Below are 18,859 nucleotides of genomic sequence, written 5' to 3' on the forward strand. Positions count from 1 at the left end.
AGAAATGCTAATAAGAAAACAGGTCAAAGGACTGTGTAATAATCTACCAGTTCCCGCGCAGTCTATTGTAAGTTTCATCTCGAAGGGGGTAGAAGAGAAAAAAAAAAAAAAGAGCTTAAACAAGGCCTATTAGCAGTAAATACTTCTGCCAATATCCCTCACAGTAGGGGAACTCCTCCAGCAATTTTCACGATTAATTACCAGTGGCAAGCGTATTCATAATCTGGTGTTAATTTTGCAGTGTCTGAATGAACTCGGCTCTGGCACGCTCAGTTATTGTTTCCCTGCTACTAGTAGGATGAACTACTTGTTCAGGTCATGCTGTGTCAAAAGAGTGCTAATGTGTTTATATAAACACTACAAACAGCACCTGCTTTAACCACTTTTTATTTTTTTTTTTTTTTTCATCACCAGTTAGAACACAAAATTCTTTGGTGCAGGAAAGCAAATGACAAGAAATATTACTATGGCTTGTGTTTGGAAAAGAAATATCAAATGCAGGCAGAAAATGAAGCATGAAGTTAATGTCTTTTTAAGTTCTTTGAATCAAAGGTTTTCTGTCCTTATTTTACAATGTTTGGAGAGGCTGTTAGTGGCTAATTTGTCAGCTGCTCCTGAACACTATGGTGCTTTAATTGAGAGCACTACTTATTAACAAGACAATGTAATATGCAGGAAAAAGGAGAAAAATAACAAATGTTAAGGTTGATTTTTTCTTTCTTGATTTCCTTCTCTCAGTCATAAGTTTTAGAATAATTTTGATAACACACTTTTCAAGATCCTATGAGTTGCCTAGGGAGAGCTGTGGCTGATAGGTTTAATTGCCCAACACGCATGGCTTGCTGAGCAGTGACAACCCCGATTGGTTAATGAGGATTCTCAGATGTGTAATTACACAACCACATCTGCACAGGTTGGAGTCCATTACTACAGTCATTGAAAGAAGTATGATTTTTTATAAAAGCATTAATACGCTCCAGGGTGTGCATTGTCAGCTTCATACCTCTACTGTACTTGAGGTTTATACAAATGACACCATAACTACACACCAGGTCATATGTTCACTTAAAGGATTTATACATGCTAATTAACATAAAGCATGGTTCTCACACTTATTGTAGTGAGGCCAATGAAAAAATTTAAAGGACGTGTATTCTTTTATGTTTTCACAAGGAGAGAACCATTAAAGCAGGTAAGTGAATTGGGTTCATATAGTAAAATATAAAATCCCTGCAATGTTTTATATTACGTAAAATTAAAGTGTTACTTAAATGACTGGAGTGCTAAAGGAAACAACACAAAAGAGAAAGAAATTTTTCAGACAAGTTAGAAAACATGAAGTGGAGCGCCTTTAAGAGTTGTACAATTCTAGATAGCAAAAGAGATAAACCTCATTGTGCACATTCTAGAGTGTATTTTATTTTCTCTAACAGCATACACTTATTAGTCTGTTTAATGTTCTGTAGTTGGTCATATTTGTAGGAACTTCCTAAAAATATATGAAGTACTTCCTATCTGATTAGAACTCTATTAACCAACAGCTGTAGCACAGCAATGCCTAATAAAATGAAAAATATTTAGCCATACAATACAGCTTTTTGCTCCTCCTTAGTGTTCATTCATACTGATTTCTGCACGTTGCTAACTAGAAATAAGGTAGTATTCATGAAATAACATGTAATGAAACCTCTTACAATTCCGAATTAAATCTGCATTATTCCTATCAAAAGAAAGACTTATAACTGTAATTCCACCCCAGACATCTGATAAAACACAGACATTAGTGGGCTGGGTGCACCAGTGAAAGGAATTGAACTAGCAGACTTTACCATCACAGTGCATCCAAAGGTGATAAACTAATGTATTCGACCAATGTATTTTTTCTTCCAGGTAAGAAGAAATTCAGCCTATGTCCCACTGAAGGTAATGCAAGCTCTGTTATTATCTTTGTATTTTTGTAGACACCATTTTTCTAACCTAAACCCAGCTAAGCCCTCACAATACTTGGATATGTGCAGCAAAAAGCTTTTGAGATAATGACCCTGTCCTCAATGCTGTGTCTCCAAGTTTCCTCCAAAGTGTTACATTTGAGAAAAGCAGCTTAAGACAAGATAATGTAGGTATCAAATTATCAGCTTCAATGTGGGAGATACCCCTAATGGTGCCAAGTAGTGTGTCACTACTTGAAAGCCCGAAGAAAACCATGAATCCTCCTTTTTCCTATCTGAATTTACCTCACTATTGCATCACACCTCTGACGTTTGATATAAGCAGTCCTAAAGGGCAAAGAAGCCCAAGAGGACTGGATGCTCTTTAAGAAGGAAATCTGGTGGTGCAAGAGCAGCCCATCCCCGTGTGCTGAAAAATGAGCTGGCAGGGCAGAAAAACAGCTTGGCCTATCAGAGAGTTCTGGGTGGATCTTGCAAAAAAGAGGAAGAAGTGACAGACATTGCAGGAGGACTACAAGGATGAAGTGAGATCATGCAGGGAGAAAATCAGAAGGGCTAAACCCAACTAAAACTTAGATCGGCCAGTTCTGTGAGAGATAATAAATTTTTTTTCTATGAATATGTCAACAACAAAAGGAGGGCCAAGGAGAATACTTATCCCTTACTGGACGCAGGGAGAACAATAAGGACAAGGCATGAGGATAAGGTACTTAATGCCTTCTTTATCTCAGTCTTTAATAGTAAGGTAAGATGTTGTCTGGGTACTCAGCCTCCTGAGCCAGAAGACAGGGAGGGAGAGCAGAACAAAGCTCCCATGATCCAAGAGGAAACAATTAGTATGCTGCTCAACTAATTGGATGTTCACAAGTCTGTGGGACTGGATGTGTTAAGGGAGCTGGCAGAGCTGCTCACCCAAACCCTTTCCATCATCTACCAGCAGTCCTGGCTGACTGGGGAAGTTCCATTTGACTGGAGTTTGGCAAGTGTTATGCCCATTCACAAGAAGGATTGGAGTGACGATACAGGGAACTAAAGGTCTGTCAGTCTGACCTTAATGCTGGAAAACTAGTCAAGGAACGGGTCATCTTGGGTGCTATCACACAGCACACACAAGACAAGTGGGTGATCAGGCCCAGTCAGCATGGGTTTATGAAAGGCAGGTCCTGCCAAACTAACGTGACCACCTTTTATGACCTACTCAGTGGATCAGGGAAAAGCTGTGGACACAGTGTATTTGGACTTCAGGGAAGATTTTGGCACTATTTCTCACAGCATTCTCCTTGAGAAACCGGCTTCCTCTGGTCTGCAGAGGTGCACCCTTTGCTACATAAAAAACTGGCCGGATGGCCAGGCTCAAAGAGTCATGGAGTTAAATCTAGTTGGAGGTCAGTCACAAGTGGTCTTCCCCAGAGCTCATTGCCGAGTCCAGATCTGTTCAATATTTTTATCAATGACCTGGATGAAGGGATTGAATGTACCCTCATTAAGTTTATGGATGATACTAAGCTGGGAGGATGTGTTGATCTGCTTGAGAGTAGGGAGGCTCTGCAAGGGAATCTGAACAGACTGGATCAATGGGATGAGACCAGTGGGATGAGGCGTAACAAGGCCAAATGCACATTCCCGTACTTGGGACAAAAAAACCCTGTGCAGCACTACAGGCTTGGGGAAGAGTGGCTGGAAAGCTGCCTGGCAGAGAAGGACCTGGGGGTGTTGATTGACATGATTGGCTGAACATGAGCCAGCATTGTGCCCAGGTGGCCAAGAAGGCCAATGACATCTTGGCTTATATGAGGAACAGCATGGCTGGCAGAACTAGAGAAGTGCTTCTGTCTCTGTACTCAGTACTGGTGAGGTTGCACCTTGAATGTCGTGTTCAGTTTGGGGCCCCTTGTTTCAAGAAACACATTGAGGTCCTGGAACGAGTCCAGAGAAGAGCAATGAAGCTGGTGAAGGAGCTGGAGAACAAGTCTTACAAGGAGTGGTTGGGGGAACTGAGGTTGTTTAACCCGGAGGAGAGGAGGCTGAGGGGAGACCTTATCACTGTCTGCAACTATCTGAAATGAGGTTGTAGAAGGGTGGGTGTTGGTCTCTTCTCCCAAGTGATAGATGATGGGAGGAGAGGGAATGTCCTCAAGTAACACCAGAGAAGGTTCAGATTGGACGTTAGGAAAAATTTCTTCACTGAAACTGTTAATGGGCACTGGAACAGACTGCCTGGGGAGGCAGTTGAGTCACCATCTCTGAAGGTATTTAAAAGACAGATAGATTAAGTGCTTAGGGATATAATTTAGTAGTCGACAGGTACAGTATTTTCAAATGTCTTTGCCAACCTAATTATTCTATGATTCAGTGATTCTATGATCTATGAATCTATGAATCTATGAAGAGGATCTTTTAAGGAGTATTGGTTTTTGGTAGGTTTTGATTGCCAAGGACAGGGGTTCATACTGAGGGTGGGCTAATGGCGTGGAGTTCCATGCTTGTAATGCACAATGAATCCAGATCTGCCATAGTGACACTGAGGGGATGCCAAATGGCTGCAGAGCAGACTGGAACAAAGCCCCATTCTGTGTTCCCGTATGGCAGGATGCAGCAGGAGCAGACGGAGGCATTTGAGGAGGGTTAAAGGCCAAACATATGGAGTCTGAAGGAGCACAGGTTGCTCACTTAACTCCTCAAGATACCAAGGGGCCGGCCGTAACCTTCATTGTTGAGGAGGAGTCACCATCTGGGTGAAGATTTGTTGTCACGTCAGGAGTCAGTCTGCCAGTCTCAGTGCTGCATGCATGGTGTACAAGCAGCTGGCTCCTCTGCCATGGGCCAGGGCAGGCAGGCACAGAGCCCACCCAGCAAACAAGCCCTGCAAAGGGCAACTTTTACTCTTACACGTGCAGAGACAGAGAACCTGGTAGAAAGAACCACTGCTTCTGAATTAAAGGCATTACTCTCCTCAAATGAAAGATCATGGGTAGAACAGCATTCTGGATGCTGACAGGAATTTCAAGCATATTCAGGGTATCAATAGCGATGTGGAGAACTGAATGTGAAAATATCTCTGTGACCTTTTACTTGTGACGTCACTTTTTGCCTCCTTAACTGCCCAGACATAGAGAATATGGAATTGCAGTGACGTGGAAACTGGAACACAGTTTCATGCTGTATTTTCCAGCATAGAGAGGTACAGCAGTGTGTCTTGCTCTGAAGATTGCTTAAGAATTGGATTCATGTTCATCACTTGCTGTTCTCTGGCAATAGTACATGGCGTAATCAAACCGAGCCAATACAAGACGGCTGGCGGCAGCTAGGATTCCTGAAATGTTTGTTATAATCTTGTCATTATATGAAAGAAAAGAAAAACAGGGATAAGAACCTGCAGTGGGACATATCCGTACTTCTTAGTGCCTGAACACAGGCAGCCTACCCAGGACATAGCTCCAGTTCCCTGTTCTTCCAGTCTGCAGCCACAAGGCTTTGCTTGCAGCAGCCTGCAGCCTGAATTTGTACTGAGGTGGACATAATCAAAATACAGCAAACCCTTACCGTGTTTTCTGCGCCTAGAACCCTCAAGCACAGTGATGGGAGAGGGTGGATGGGATGAGGCTCCTCTCAGAACCACTGAAGCTATGCCAACTGGATGTATGCCCTTGTAGGCACTTTCCTCATGACAGAATCCCCACTATTGGATAACAAATGCTTTCCACACCATTTGTACTTTCTTTGCAGAAGAAATGAAGCATAGCCAATAAACCTCCCTCACACATCTTCAAGACTCCAAATCCATCATACTTGCAGGGATAATGTTATGTGATACATCTGTGTGTTTCACCAGGATTACAGTGATAATGTTTTCTTGTTATGTCATCTTCTTGCTAAATTTAACAAATAGGCAACTTAATCATCTCTAGCTTTGAATTAATTCGTCAGGATTTCCGTAAACTGTAGTGTCTTCAAAGTGATAAAGCTGAGTCCCGTGAATTACCAAGCTAAAGCAAGAGTATAACTGCCTGTGAAAACTGTGTGCTGAATTCACAATCCTGATTCTTTGCCTTTATGTCACAGAATCTAATAATTTCTTATATTTTTTTAAAAAGGAATCCAGCAAAGTGTGTATACCTATTTTTAAGTTGATCTTGGTAATTAATATCCTCATTCATGATTCAAGATTGATGGGTAATTAGGCCTGTTATCGACACTTCAAATTAACTGTTTAATCATTTGCTGAGAAAACTTCCCCAAGGAAAAAGCAGTGCCTTCTTTAATTTTGTGTAACTGATTGAATTATTTATATCTTGAAATCTTTAAATTAACAACATTTAGTTAAACTGATTTGAAATAGATCTTCAAGCTTGAAAACCGAGTAATTGTTTTCGTGGAAATATATAGTGGTTTATTTATCATCAGGCTGCTATTGGGCTGCTATCATTTATTTGACTATTTTCTAGTATGTCATAGAATAATTTAAAGGATCCTTTAGTACTTAAAAAATGTACTTGTAATTAAAAAAATTCTCTAGACTATTTAACACTAAGAAAAAGCATAAAATGACTGGCTCAAGACCCGTGTAATGCCTTGAAGCAATGCTTCCTCCAGCTTTTACAGGCAGGCAGCAGAGAACAAATTTGCTACAGATATTTTTCCTGAGAGCAAAGGCTGAAGAAAGGAATGATGGATGAGTTATACCACCCCTGGAGGAGGCTCAGGAGATAATTTTCCTCAGAGACTGCCTCTGTGAGCACCTCTTAGAAAATGTTGAAAATCTCTTACATTTGCAGAGAATAAATAGCAGAGTTCTCAATCTACCTGAAATTGTGGAAAAAAAGAATATCTAAAATCATGGAAACATGGCACTTCTGAAGTAAAATATACTTTTTTGGATCAATGTACAGATTAATTTACATTTGCAGGCTGCACAAGAGCTTTTGGCCTGTTGGCTTTTCAACAAAGATTGTAGTGTCATTGAGCACATTCAGGTTTCATCTATGGAGCCCAAGTCAAGCACATCCATTTCCCACTGGTCTGTGCTGAGCCCTGAGATACTATGGGGTATCTGCCCAGGATTTGTCATCCCGAAGCGATGTGGTCTCATCTAAGAGAGCTGAGGATAAATATGCAGTACGCGTAGCTGCGATCTACCTCTTTGTTCTGTGGTGTGTTTGCTGACGAAAACCTACCAGTCTGCATAGACAAATCCAGTTGATGGAAATTTTTAAGACTGGATTGACTTTTATTAAGAGCAGCCAGTGGTTTAATAGATTTGTTCATTGAGAGCTCTTATTCTGTAAGAAGCAATTTGTGATATAAAGACATAGAAAATCCCTTCCTGTTGGCCTCGTATTAAATATAGTGGATGCAAATTTTCTGCTGTCCACTGAGACTCATGCATTTCACAATAATACCCATGCTCACTTCCACTGAGGACAGAGTTTTATTTGCTTTGTGTTGAGGATGCCAAGAGAAATAGAGGTGTATCGCTGGAAGGCGTAAATGTTACTTAAAATGAAAGGTTTTTTTCAGTGCTCGTTTCCAGGCTTAGTCTAACAGGTAGCTCATACATGTTTAATAATGTGTGGAAGCCTCTGTAGATTTCGAATATCGTAAGAAAATTTAAAGTTCTTTAAAATAATTTATATATACATATAAAGAGTGGCTCTATTAAATAACAGGTTTCTTTCGTCATGAAATCAAGAAATAGTGCTAAAATATGATTTTACTCTGTGAAGTATCTTTTCACGGTGAATCAAGTTTTTATTTTTAAAAAAACCAGAATATCAAATGCCAAGCTACTACTCTTGAATAACCTGATATTAGATAGTACTGAGACTACTGAGGACTCATGCCTCACATGCCAAACATAATCACTTCTGAAGGAAAGGAAGAATTTATGATGTTTTCTTGCAATTTTTGGAGACCAATTTACACTGCAAAAATTTGGTGATAGTCCCTCCAATACGGAGAAGTTCTAATAAAAAGAGCAATAATAAATGCTCCCATACTGGACATTTCCAACTTAGAATTGTTCAAACTTTAAGCCCACGTATAGCTAAGTGTCTTTTCTAATCTTTGCAAAATAGATACAGTGGTTAATATTTCTGGGTCTCTGTCCTGGGGAATGGAACCTGAGCAAGAGGTATCAGGCAAAATTTAGGTCAACTATATGTGATTTGAGCATTAAGGGATAAGAATATCACACTTATTCCCCATTTAAAAAAAAACTAACCAAAGCAAACCAACAGAAACTGAAAATGATGTGTACCCAGACTTAAAATGGGAAAGATGACAGCTGCAGCAAGACGATCTATTTGTCTATTACTGAAGTGGGTGGGAAGAACAGAGCTTCTTCTGATCAATGCAGCCATGGTTTGCTGGGGCATATGGAATAAAACACTTCACTGACCTAAGACATCACTATGACCAGGTGTCATCATTTTTTTTTCTAAACTTTGACTGGGGAGAATCACCACCACATTTTGCACTTACAGTTTTATGCTGCTAAAAAGCTATCACTTCCTTCAGTCTCCATCCAGCTTCCAGTTTAATTCTGAAGCATTAGGTAGAGTTCATGTAGGTACCACTTATCAGCAGCTTTTCATTTTTCAATTTCTTTTTCATGTACATTAAAGTACTTGCCAAGGTGAGACTCCTACTCTTGTCTGCCAGATTTTTCCCTGTGTCACGAGTTCTGCTAATTACAATTATTTTCTTGTTATAATGGTGCTGAAAATACTAGGGACATTCATATTAGTTTTCTGTGGTGTGGAAACAGCTGCCCTCCCTTAGCCTCTTCTCTTAATCTGTGGCAGAGTTCAATGCAGAGGTTGACTCAAGATGTAAGGAATTAAATGACCTTTCCTAAACCACTCACAAGAAAAAGAGTGATGCATAATACGAGACACTGCTAGTCTAGTTGTCTTATCCATACTACACTTAGTCTTTTATGGAGGAGTTTATAATTTTACTAGTAATGGTATTTATATTTTCTTGCCTCCCTCTCACCCTGCATGTTCTTTCCTTTTTCAGCGTGTTAGTGTTTTATCTCTCCCACTATCTAAAATCTGATGTTAAGAATGGCTGTCTTTGTTAGATGTTTAATTCTTTTAGGAATAATCTTTTTACCAGGACAATGCACTTTCTATGACTTCTGTTTTTCTTGGGGAAGGATATCAGTGACCTTGTTTTCCTAAGGTAAGATCCTTTAGCCATCACTGTCCCTGAACAATATAACTACTATTAACTTAAATTTAAAGCTGTTTCAATATCTGGTTAAAGGCAGCATGGCATTTGTTTACAGAATACAGTCATAGATCTTCTCAGAAAAAATGAGGCTACTAACAGCCTCTGGCCCACTGAAACTGTAATACATCTTCAGAAAAGCAGCAATGTACTAATTCCAAACTTATTTTAAAAGTTTTGAAATTGTTTGCTGAGTGGCCAAAGGATACTCCAGATTTTCTGATTTCTACATATACCAAATTTAAAAACAGTGAAGTGTACCTATCAAAGATATACAAGTACAACAAATTTATTGACATGTACTTTGGGCAAGGCAGAAAAAAGGAGAATGTGGATTGAGTCCAGCACACATGAGAGACTCAAAGAAGATGCCCAAAATTTGGTTAGTTCAAAAGTCAGATAGAAGCTCCTATTATTTTAGATTCTAGGCAGGCCATCATTTCAAAAATAGAATTTATTACTAAGTTCCTGACTAAAAAATTACACCTGTTAACCATTTGTAAATAGTAAGACACTACTAATAATAACTTAGTGATTCAATGCTGAATCTTTCACTAAAGGATAAAGTCTTTTAGTAAAAAGAAAATTGCAAAGATCAGTGAAAGAAAAAGCAACGGCATATTTTGAGCACTTTTTATTTAAAAATTACGTCTCCCTTTTTTATATTCTGCTGTAAGTGTCCAGTATTGAGTAGTATGAAAAAGAACCCCTGAGGCTGAGTTTCCACACTGAATGTGCATAATGAAGACGGTAAAAAGAAAATTAGAGAAATATCTTTGCTGATCAGAACTAGCCTTAAATCTTAAAACCTTGAATCAACTTGATTCTTATATTAACCAGGTTACTCCCGGTCAGTATCAGACTTTAACTTCCTAGTCTTGGATTTAAGAATTCTGTCAAAAGAGTCAAAACCCACAATCTAATTTGTTACGATAATTGAATTGTAGGAGTACAGTTCAAAATCATGAAAATAATTTTCCAGTTTTTGTGAAGACAAGACATAGAGTTATTTTCTTGAATGGTGATACGAATTGGAAAGATAAAAAGGTCAGGAATACTATCCTGGCCCCCACATCCCAAGCATAATTACAGTCCAGCTCACTTACTGCTTTGGAGGAAAATAGTTGTATTTATGCTTTAAGCATACAACAAATTAAAGGAGAGCTGAAGTCTCCTTTCCAACTAAGATGTACCTGTCATTCTGCAAGACTGAAATCATTCTGTCCATCTACCTTAGGCATGGAAAATGTAGATAGATATGACCATATCCAGAGGGATTAAAGTCATTTACTTCTTAAATGTCCAAGTAAATGCTTATTTTGCAAATGTTGCCTCTTAAAAAAAAATAAAAAATAGGCACACATTAACTGCCTAAGGAAAATGACATTAATCCAGCTATGGCCTCTTCTGTGTACATGTTATAGGGACAGGTGCAGTTTTTTACCCTATTAGAGTCCTATTACAGTGAGAAGAAGAAGCTTTGGATTTTCCCCCATTGCCATGTGTTGTGCAATTCTTGCTGAGGTTTTCCAGCTGAGGGGTGCAGTCTATAACGTAATAAATCCCTAAACTGAGCTAGGACTATATATATTGGGAACTGATGTAAAATCACAGAGGCTTCATTAGAAAGTTTATCTATGTCTTCAGGAAAAGAAACAAACTAAAATAAAAGATGTGATAGATGATTACCATGAACCATTACAAAACATAAAAAATATTTTTAAAGCTTAAGAAAGGATAGGGCTAAATAAATTTGGAAAACTGGAGTTGGTGAAATTATCCATCTTCTTCTAATTGATACCAGCTGCCAGAGCAAGTTGAATTTGACCATTCACTTTCAGATTTTATATCTTTCTGCATTCTAATGTTTTTTCTCTTTCTAAGGTTCCCATTTTGCTCTATCGTTCTGTTTAAAAATCTGATTCTTTAGGATTAAAAAATAAATAAATTAAAAAAGATCTTCCAAATGAAGTGTTTTCCACGTGTATAAATCAAATTTTTTTTTTTTCTACTGGGTTTATATTCCATTCCTGCAGAAACTTTAAGATTCTTTAAAAGTACGTTCAAAATTAGGTGAAGGGTAAAATTATGAATTTCCCACTTGGAAGAAAGTGGCTTAAATTCTATCCAATTATTTGCCATGGCAACCAGCTAAACACAAAAGGGCTGGAATGGATGTAGAGTACTGCCTCTATAATCATCACTGTATGTCCTTCAAATCATGGATATGCAGCACCACTATCCCAATCTACTTCAGGGCCATAAGCCTACACGGTAATTATATGCTTTGAAACACTCCACTTAAGTGCATCAATAATATAGTGAGTGAACACGTTCTTTAATTCTGCACCTGTAAATGGAGAAAAAAATAAAGAAATATCTCTATCAGAAAATGGGGAAAAAGAAAATAGATAATTACATTATTTTTAACCTACTTTCTGATGCATCAAGTCCTGCAGACTGCTAATTTTAAATGATCTATTAATAATCAGCAAGTAAAAATGCTGTCTGGGTATCTTTCAGATACTATGATGCGTTTTTATAAACACTCCTAAAATGTTTCTTTTCCACGGGGCTCACTGTGTTTCCACCAGTGGATTTTGACTAGCGAATTTCCGTGAGTTTGCAGAGGAGTACTTTTGCATCTTTAATAAGTGGTTTGCAGAACTGAGCCCCACACAGTGACAAATGTAATGTCCATCTTGACCTTCATACATGTAAGTCTTTCCTATTAAGCCTTATGAGGGAGGAAATGTAGCTTGCCATTTGTGTTTCAAATGTGAATTCTTCTCTGGTTCTGCTGTTGAGCTGTTAAAGCTTCACCTTTGCGTGCCTGTTTGCCCTCTTGCTCTTCCCCTGGTCACTGTTTGGCTTCTGAACTCAGTGGAGCAAGAACTGTCTCTTATTTTCTGTTTTTACAGTGCTTTGCACAATGGATCTCCACTATGCCTGTCTGTAGGTGCTAATACAAAATGCAGTCAAGATAAATTCAGGTTAGCTTTGAAGTTTGCTGCTTCTATTTTGGGTCCAATGCATGTGTGCCCTGGTTTATTTTTTTCCAACCCTATTAGCGGACTCATAAAAAAAGAAAATTTCTGCCCATGAATCCTGCATTCTTTTTATTCTTAAACTATTTGAGGTGATAATAATAATGATTATTACTACTGATAATCTCCAACATAATTAATGCTACAACTACACATAGTAACGTTTAGATGAATGCTAGAATCAATGCTACATAGGTTTATTAAACATATGGCCCTAGGGGTGAGCAGGAAGCGTCAGTTTTGGAGTCATGGACTTTGAACTAGCGACTGTACCTCCATAGTTTAAAGTTCTCATTTAGATGACGAAAGGGAGCAGCCAAACCCAAGCAGAGTGGAGCTGACTTGAACAAACAGCTCTGCAGTGCATCAAAGTGATTTAACAGAACTAAACACAAAACTAAACTAAAAAACCCTCAATTTTCTAAGATGATTAATCTCACCCTAGATGTCTCAGTTCATGCACAGATTTCTAAAAATATTTTTCACTCCAGTGAGCCAACTCTCGTATTTGTGTCAGGAATTTGTATTTTGCAGCATGTATTTAACAGTCATAACTCCTAGGTGGATAAGACTTAATAAAAGTTTAGGATTTAAGAACAAATATAGGCTTAAACCTTATAGTTGCGCAAAAATATTAAAACTGTGAAAGACGAGTCCTTTAAAATGATGACTGTAGACAGCAGATGAGAAAAACTTGAAAATATGATAATTTAAACAACACCACCAGAAATTTCGTGACTTCTAGGCAGATATCCTGATTTATGAGAATTAACTTTTGAATTTTGAGCACTTCAGATTTTTGTTACCACTATTTATTTATTTATCATACTTAGAAAGCAAATAAATGGAAGTGTGGGTGAGTCTTATCTATGCATCTCTCCTACATCTACTGCAAGGTGTTAAAAAATGTCATGGCATATGCACCCTTTCTGCATAAAAGCAATAGCACACTGTAAAGTCTATTAAGGCTGGGGCTTACATCTAAGGCCTCACAAAATAGTAGCCTTTATTTCTCTACCAAACTGAGACGTCTGTCAATTAAAAAAATCTTTGGCAATTTTCTCAGGCTTTTAAAATTTTGCACATTTAACAACATTATAAAAGTTAAAAAAAAAAATTAAAACACATCAAGTTTATTTCCCACAAGAAAAAGACATACTTTGAGTCTAAAATAATTTCTGTCATTTACTTTAAAAAGGCAACAATTGGGTCTTACTTGGTAGTATATTGCTCACAACTTTCTTATAATAATAATTTGTTAAAGGTGGAACAACGATTTGATTAACTATACCTTTTACCCAGCAGAAGCCGTGTTTTCTATGCCTGCCACACAATATATGTTGTGTATGAGGAAAACCATTAAAATTTTATTAGGCAATTTGAATAACCTGTAAAACTCAAGGGGCAAAACTAGTTGGATTTTTAACAGCTCAGAGTTGAACAAAATATCTGATGCTTTCACTAACAATTGTCATTGTTCCACATAAAAAAGGGATATAATTTGCACAAGTGAAAACAAATTCAAACATCAAACAAATATGGCATTTGTTCTATCTATATGAAAACCATGATGTTTGCTATGTTTTTACTAGGAAGTATTTCAATATGTTTTTTTCAGAAAAATTAAGCAAAGTTCACAGCAAGTTTGTCTTATCATTATGAAATGAATGAAAGTGTCAATTTTTCTAACCAAGTATTCACAAACTGGTGGTTGCAGAGTCTCTGTAATCCTAGTAGAATCACATGCATTCTCTGCTTTATTCTGAAGAATCTTAAGACATTTTACAAGCCACTTTTTTGTAAAGTCACTGGTAAAGAAAGCCATTCTTAAGTGTAGCACCAAAACTGCTGGTGTGTTTCAACTGTTCTCAGGAACCATGGTCCCAGAATAAGATCTTAGTCCTACAGGAGGAACTCATATTGGGCAATAGCACTTTATTTTTTTCAATTGCATCCAAGAGCTGTGTGATCCCTCCTTATAACCCTTATTTCCTTGCATAATCACTTGGCGTTCTTTTTCTCCTTTTGTACACTCACTGATTTATTTGTGCTTGCCCTCATTTTAGTTCTGGGATGGTGACCCCTTCACAGCAGCCAACTGGGTGTGCTGCCCATCTCACACCAGCAGCTACATGCATGGTGTGTTTGATGTGAGGATTTCTGTAGAGCCATGCACCTACGAGAAGAGGGGATCTCCTTGTAGTTCCTGGTCTTGGACCAGGCTGTGGGTTCCTCTTCAGCACTTATATCTTGAGTCTGCCCCCATGGCAGCTATTTCCTCAGTAGGGACAAGGTAGATCTTTGTACATCTCCCAACTCAGACCTGGCTATGGACCGGGGATCACAATAACTACTCTGAGCCACTCAGAAAAGCTGTGAGTGAGAGGTTGCATATGTGAGATTTGAATTTCTTGCCTCATCACAAGCACACTGAAAAATCCCATTACTGTTTTCCCTTTTACTATACTCAATAGGAGTTTATGTTGTATTCTCTGCTGTTGCTGACATATGTAGAGTTCAAGAGTAAGATCTCCCAAGGTGCTGTCTTCCTATTATTATGCCATGATGACAACAATAGACACAGTGGAGAACTGCTAAAGTTTTAATGACATCACCTTTAGTTCAAATTTATCAGTAATAATATTGAGTTGTATGAAACACGAGTGTACTTGAAACATATTTATATGGGATAAACTACTCTACACCTGTTTTTTTGTTATTGTAGGCCAGTTAATCTTAACGAATGATTGCTTCCAGTGACGTGTTGTTGCTTAGTCATACTAGGACATGGACACATGGGGTGGAGATAGAGGAAGTTAGATTTGAAGGGCATTGTTTCCATAAGACTTGCATATTATTGTATGGAAAACCAACTCTTTGTATTATCAAGTAGGATCTACATGTCTAATTGACATGTTGCTTTTATAAATTTATACACAGACACGTAGAACTAAATTTCTGTCTACCACTTAGAAATCTAGGCCATTTTGTGTTAATGTAACCTGCTTACAGACTTGCCAACCTCGAATACCTATATATTTTTTTTGTTGAAACTGTAGTCTAAATGTTAATTATTAAAAGACCATTAGAGGATATTTTCAAACTTGCTCTTCTTTTCCATTACCAAATCCTAAATCTCAGAAATTCATATCAAATTGTCAATTTTGACATTCCTTTGAGCAAGGGAAAACACTTGTTAGTATCAGTCTCTGTAGCTCCAGCTCATTTTGAGAGAAAGATGGAAGTAACAGAGAGGGACAAAGCAGTTAATTCTGGCCTGGCTTAATTATGTGATCTTTCACCAAGATTTGGTGATACCAAGTATTCATCTTGGGTGGATTCTCAGTGACTAATGACAAGCCTCTACAACTGGGAACTTTGCTGTAGGAGCACCAGCAGACTCTTGGCTGTGGCAATACAGATGATGCTTCTATAACAGTCAATTAAAGGTATGCACTGCAGGGAAGGAGAGGTAATGTTTGAGATCCACTGTCCATATGATCATAAATTCCAAGCTCTTTGCACTCTAGGATAGTAATTGGTAATATTAAAGTAAGGTAACTATTAATACTTGCCAGATCACTTAATTTGCGTAACTCTGTAATCTTAATTACATTCTCAGCAAGAATGTCACCTTTTGAACAGGCAGATGCATAACGAATGAAAAATCAGGTCTATAGCAACTATCTCTTGGTGTCATCTAGTGGCTACCTTCCCATACTGCAAAAAGGAAATTGTGCGTGTAGTTTTATTTTTATATATATTCACTCACGCAAGCACAGAAATGTGTATAAAATATGTTTTTTTCTGACTGAGTGGAGTAAAGGAAGCTGCCATTTTTAGCAGACAAGGCAAGGTTGACCTTTCTCTGCTCTTCATCCTGGCCTTTTCACTGTGTCTTCTTATGAGGTCAAGACACACCGACAGAGAGCTTAGTTAACATACACTGGTGTGAAGGTGCTGTCTGCTGCCTCATTTAGGCTGCTTGACTGAGTGACTGGGTCTTGTTAAAGGACATCCTTTGCCAAAACACATGGTGTTTCCTTATGGTTGACTGAGTAGCACTCAGGGGATGCTGACAGATTGAAATGACATGCCACAAATCTGATTGCACATGGCACTGGAGGAAGGCTCAGAGAGGAAAAAAGAGCATTCTCTGACCCTCCTGCCAGCTTTGTCTGCCTCTCCCTGTCCAGAGAAGGGAATTGTATGGCAGGACAGGCACCACTACAAGAAATACCTTGCCATAGAGGTTCCAAAGTGCCGCTGGAAAAAAAAAGAAGAAAAAAATTAAATATAGCTCTTAATTTTTATTTATCTCTCTTAGGAAAGGGAAAGGCAATAAAGCGCTGCTCAGAATGAGAATGGATTAAATCCCAAAAATATATTTGATTGATCTATATCTATATCTATATCTATATCTATATCTATATCTATATCTATATCTATATCTATATAAGGAATATGCACAATATCCAGATTTGGAAGCCCTATCTCAGGAACAACAGCCATTAACACCACTGATTTCTCTATAACCTTTCCAGAAGAATTGTAACACGTTTTCTTGTGAAAAGGAAGGGAGATTTATAATCCAGAGAAGGTTTTATTTATTAAAGTAGGTTTTGTTTCTGAGTCAGTAAACTCAGTTTGCGTTTTCTGCATTCTAACCCCAGATTTGCAAAGTCTTCTGATCTGATGTTCATAAAAGTTTTGACTGCAGTACTACCCACTAATTTTTTGGTGGGCCATACTAAGTATTCAACCTTTTAGAAAATACTTTGAATAGTGATTACATCTACCTTCTGTTGATATCTAGAAGATTTACCAGTGAGTGTTTTGCTCAAATGTTTATGAATCTATACGTGGGTCCTGTCACGCATACTTCAAAAAATTGACCAAACTTGGTCCAAGCTGGGTATGATATGCAAATAACTTAAAATATATTCTAAAACTTATTTTCACCTTCCATGTAGTTTTCAAAACATATTCTGACTATGGGGAATGACGATGAAAATATGAAAAAAAATATTGTTTGAAAATTTATAGTTACAGTTGCAACTATATTACAGTCGAACCTGTTTTTGAGAAGATACCCACAAACTCACGTCTCTTGTCTCTGCCTCTTAGAAAGGACAAAAGGAGGAAATACTATGGCCTTTACTTTATTAGAAATTTTCATGGTGAGGAATAAGGGGGACTCTGCATCAAGAAAGATTTCTACTCTATGTACATCCAAAAGAGCCAGGACTAGGAATGAATAACAAAGAGGGAAAGAGCCAGCCACATTATCTTCTAGCAGACAAATAAGGCACCATTATCAGCTAGTATGAACCAAAGAAGTGCAGAAAAGCATCCAAATGCTGAAGACCTCATTTAGTCCCCTTCAAGTTACCTCTGAGACAGCTACCTGGTAGATACTGTCATAAACACCAGGCCTGCCTATCCAGTTTTGGAGGGTACTAGATTACCTGATTCTATGGACTGAATCAGGATAGCCATACTTGTGTTTTTTTCTTTAGTATTAGCATTTCACAGGCTCAAAAGAAGCCCCACTGCAGGCTGGAGTTCACTTACATTACGCATGGCACATACACCTAACATCTAGAGACTTTTAAAAAATTCAGCTTGAAATGCTTTTACATTTTAAACCTGATTAGAAATAACTCATTCAGATGGATGCTATGCAAGGTCACTAAAATATTTACTGCTCTGTATAAAAATAACTGCTCCAAATACTGAATTTTAGCTCTAAGTAGAGTGGGAAACTATCCCACTAAACCAGTGAAGAAATTATTGAAAGAATAAAACAAATTATACAACCACATATGCTCTACCGGACCACATGAAATTTAGCAGTAAGAATAATTTTAATCTTGTTAAGATTACTTTAGGAATTGTCACTAGCATCTACAATGAAACATTTAAGCAAGGATTTGTCTTTTTGCTTGAGCAAACTATGGGAGCCAATGAGTTTTTATATGTGCTTAAAGAGTAGCGCACTCATGGCTTTCATTTTTTTCACTTTTTTTTTTGATTGGGATTTATAACACCAATATATAAATGTGTTCTTGAACAATATGAAAGAATAACACTAAAATATTATCAGAATGGGCTCAGTTATGAGGCTTATTTCTCTCATTTCATTGGCAGATGTTCATCATATCACTGTAGTGATAATTGCTATGTATATAAAATCAAAATGTTCAATTTCCTGCACAACAGTATGTGGCACAAGCCTGCCCCTCATGCATACTTCAACTAGGCATGGTCTCCTTAGGGGGAAGTAAACCTCATGCTTTGCCACTGAACACGTGGCTAAACTAGGACCAGCATGTTGGCAGAATCGACCCACCATGGGCATAAAGAGGTAGTCTTTTACTGTGGCTTTTATATGAAACCACAAATGTATTTTAACTTACACAGTTCCATTAATCTCACTTTAGATTTAAAAATAATTAATTTCCAATGGATATGTTTAGTGAACACATATACCTGTCCCTACCGCTCTAAGCTGGACAGTAGGCCAGTGGTTATTGTTATGCTTATTACTAATTTCAATAATTTCTTTCCTGTATACCACTATGGCATCCTGACTTCTAATAAGTCTTAATGGAATTTGACCATGAAAAC

The sequence above is a fragment of the Cuculus canorus genome, chromosome Z, assembly GCF_017976375.1.
Source record: "Cuculus canorus isolate bCucCan1 chromosome Z, bCucCan1.pri, whole genome shotgun sequence".
In the NCBI taxonomy this organism is placed as follows: Eukaryota; Metazoa; Chordata; class Aves; order Cuculiformes; family Cuculidae; genus Cuculus; species Cuculus canorus.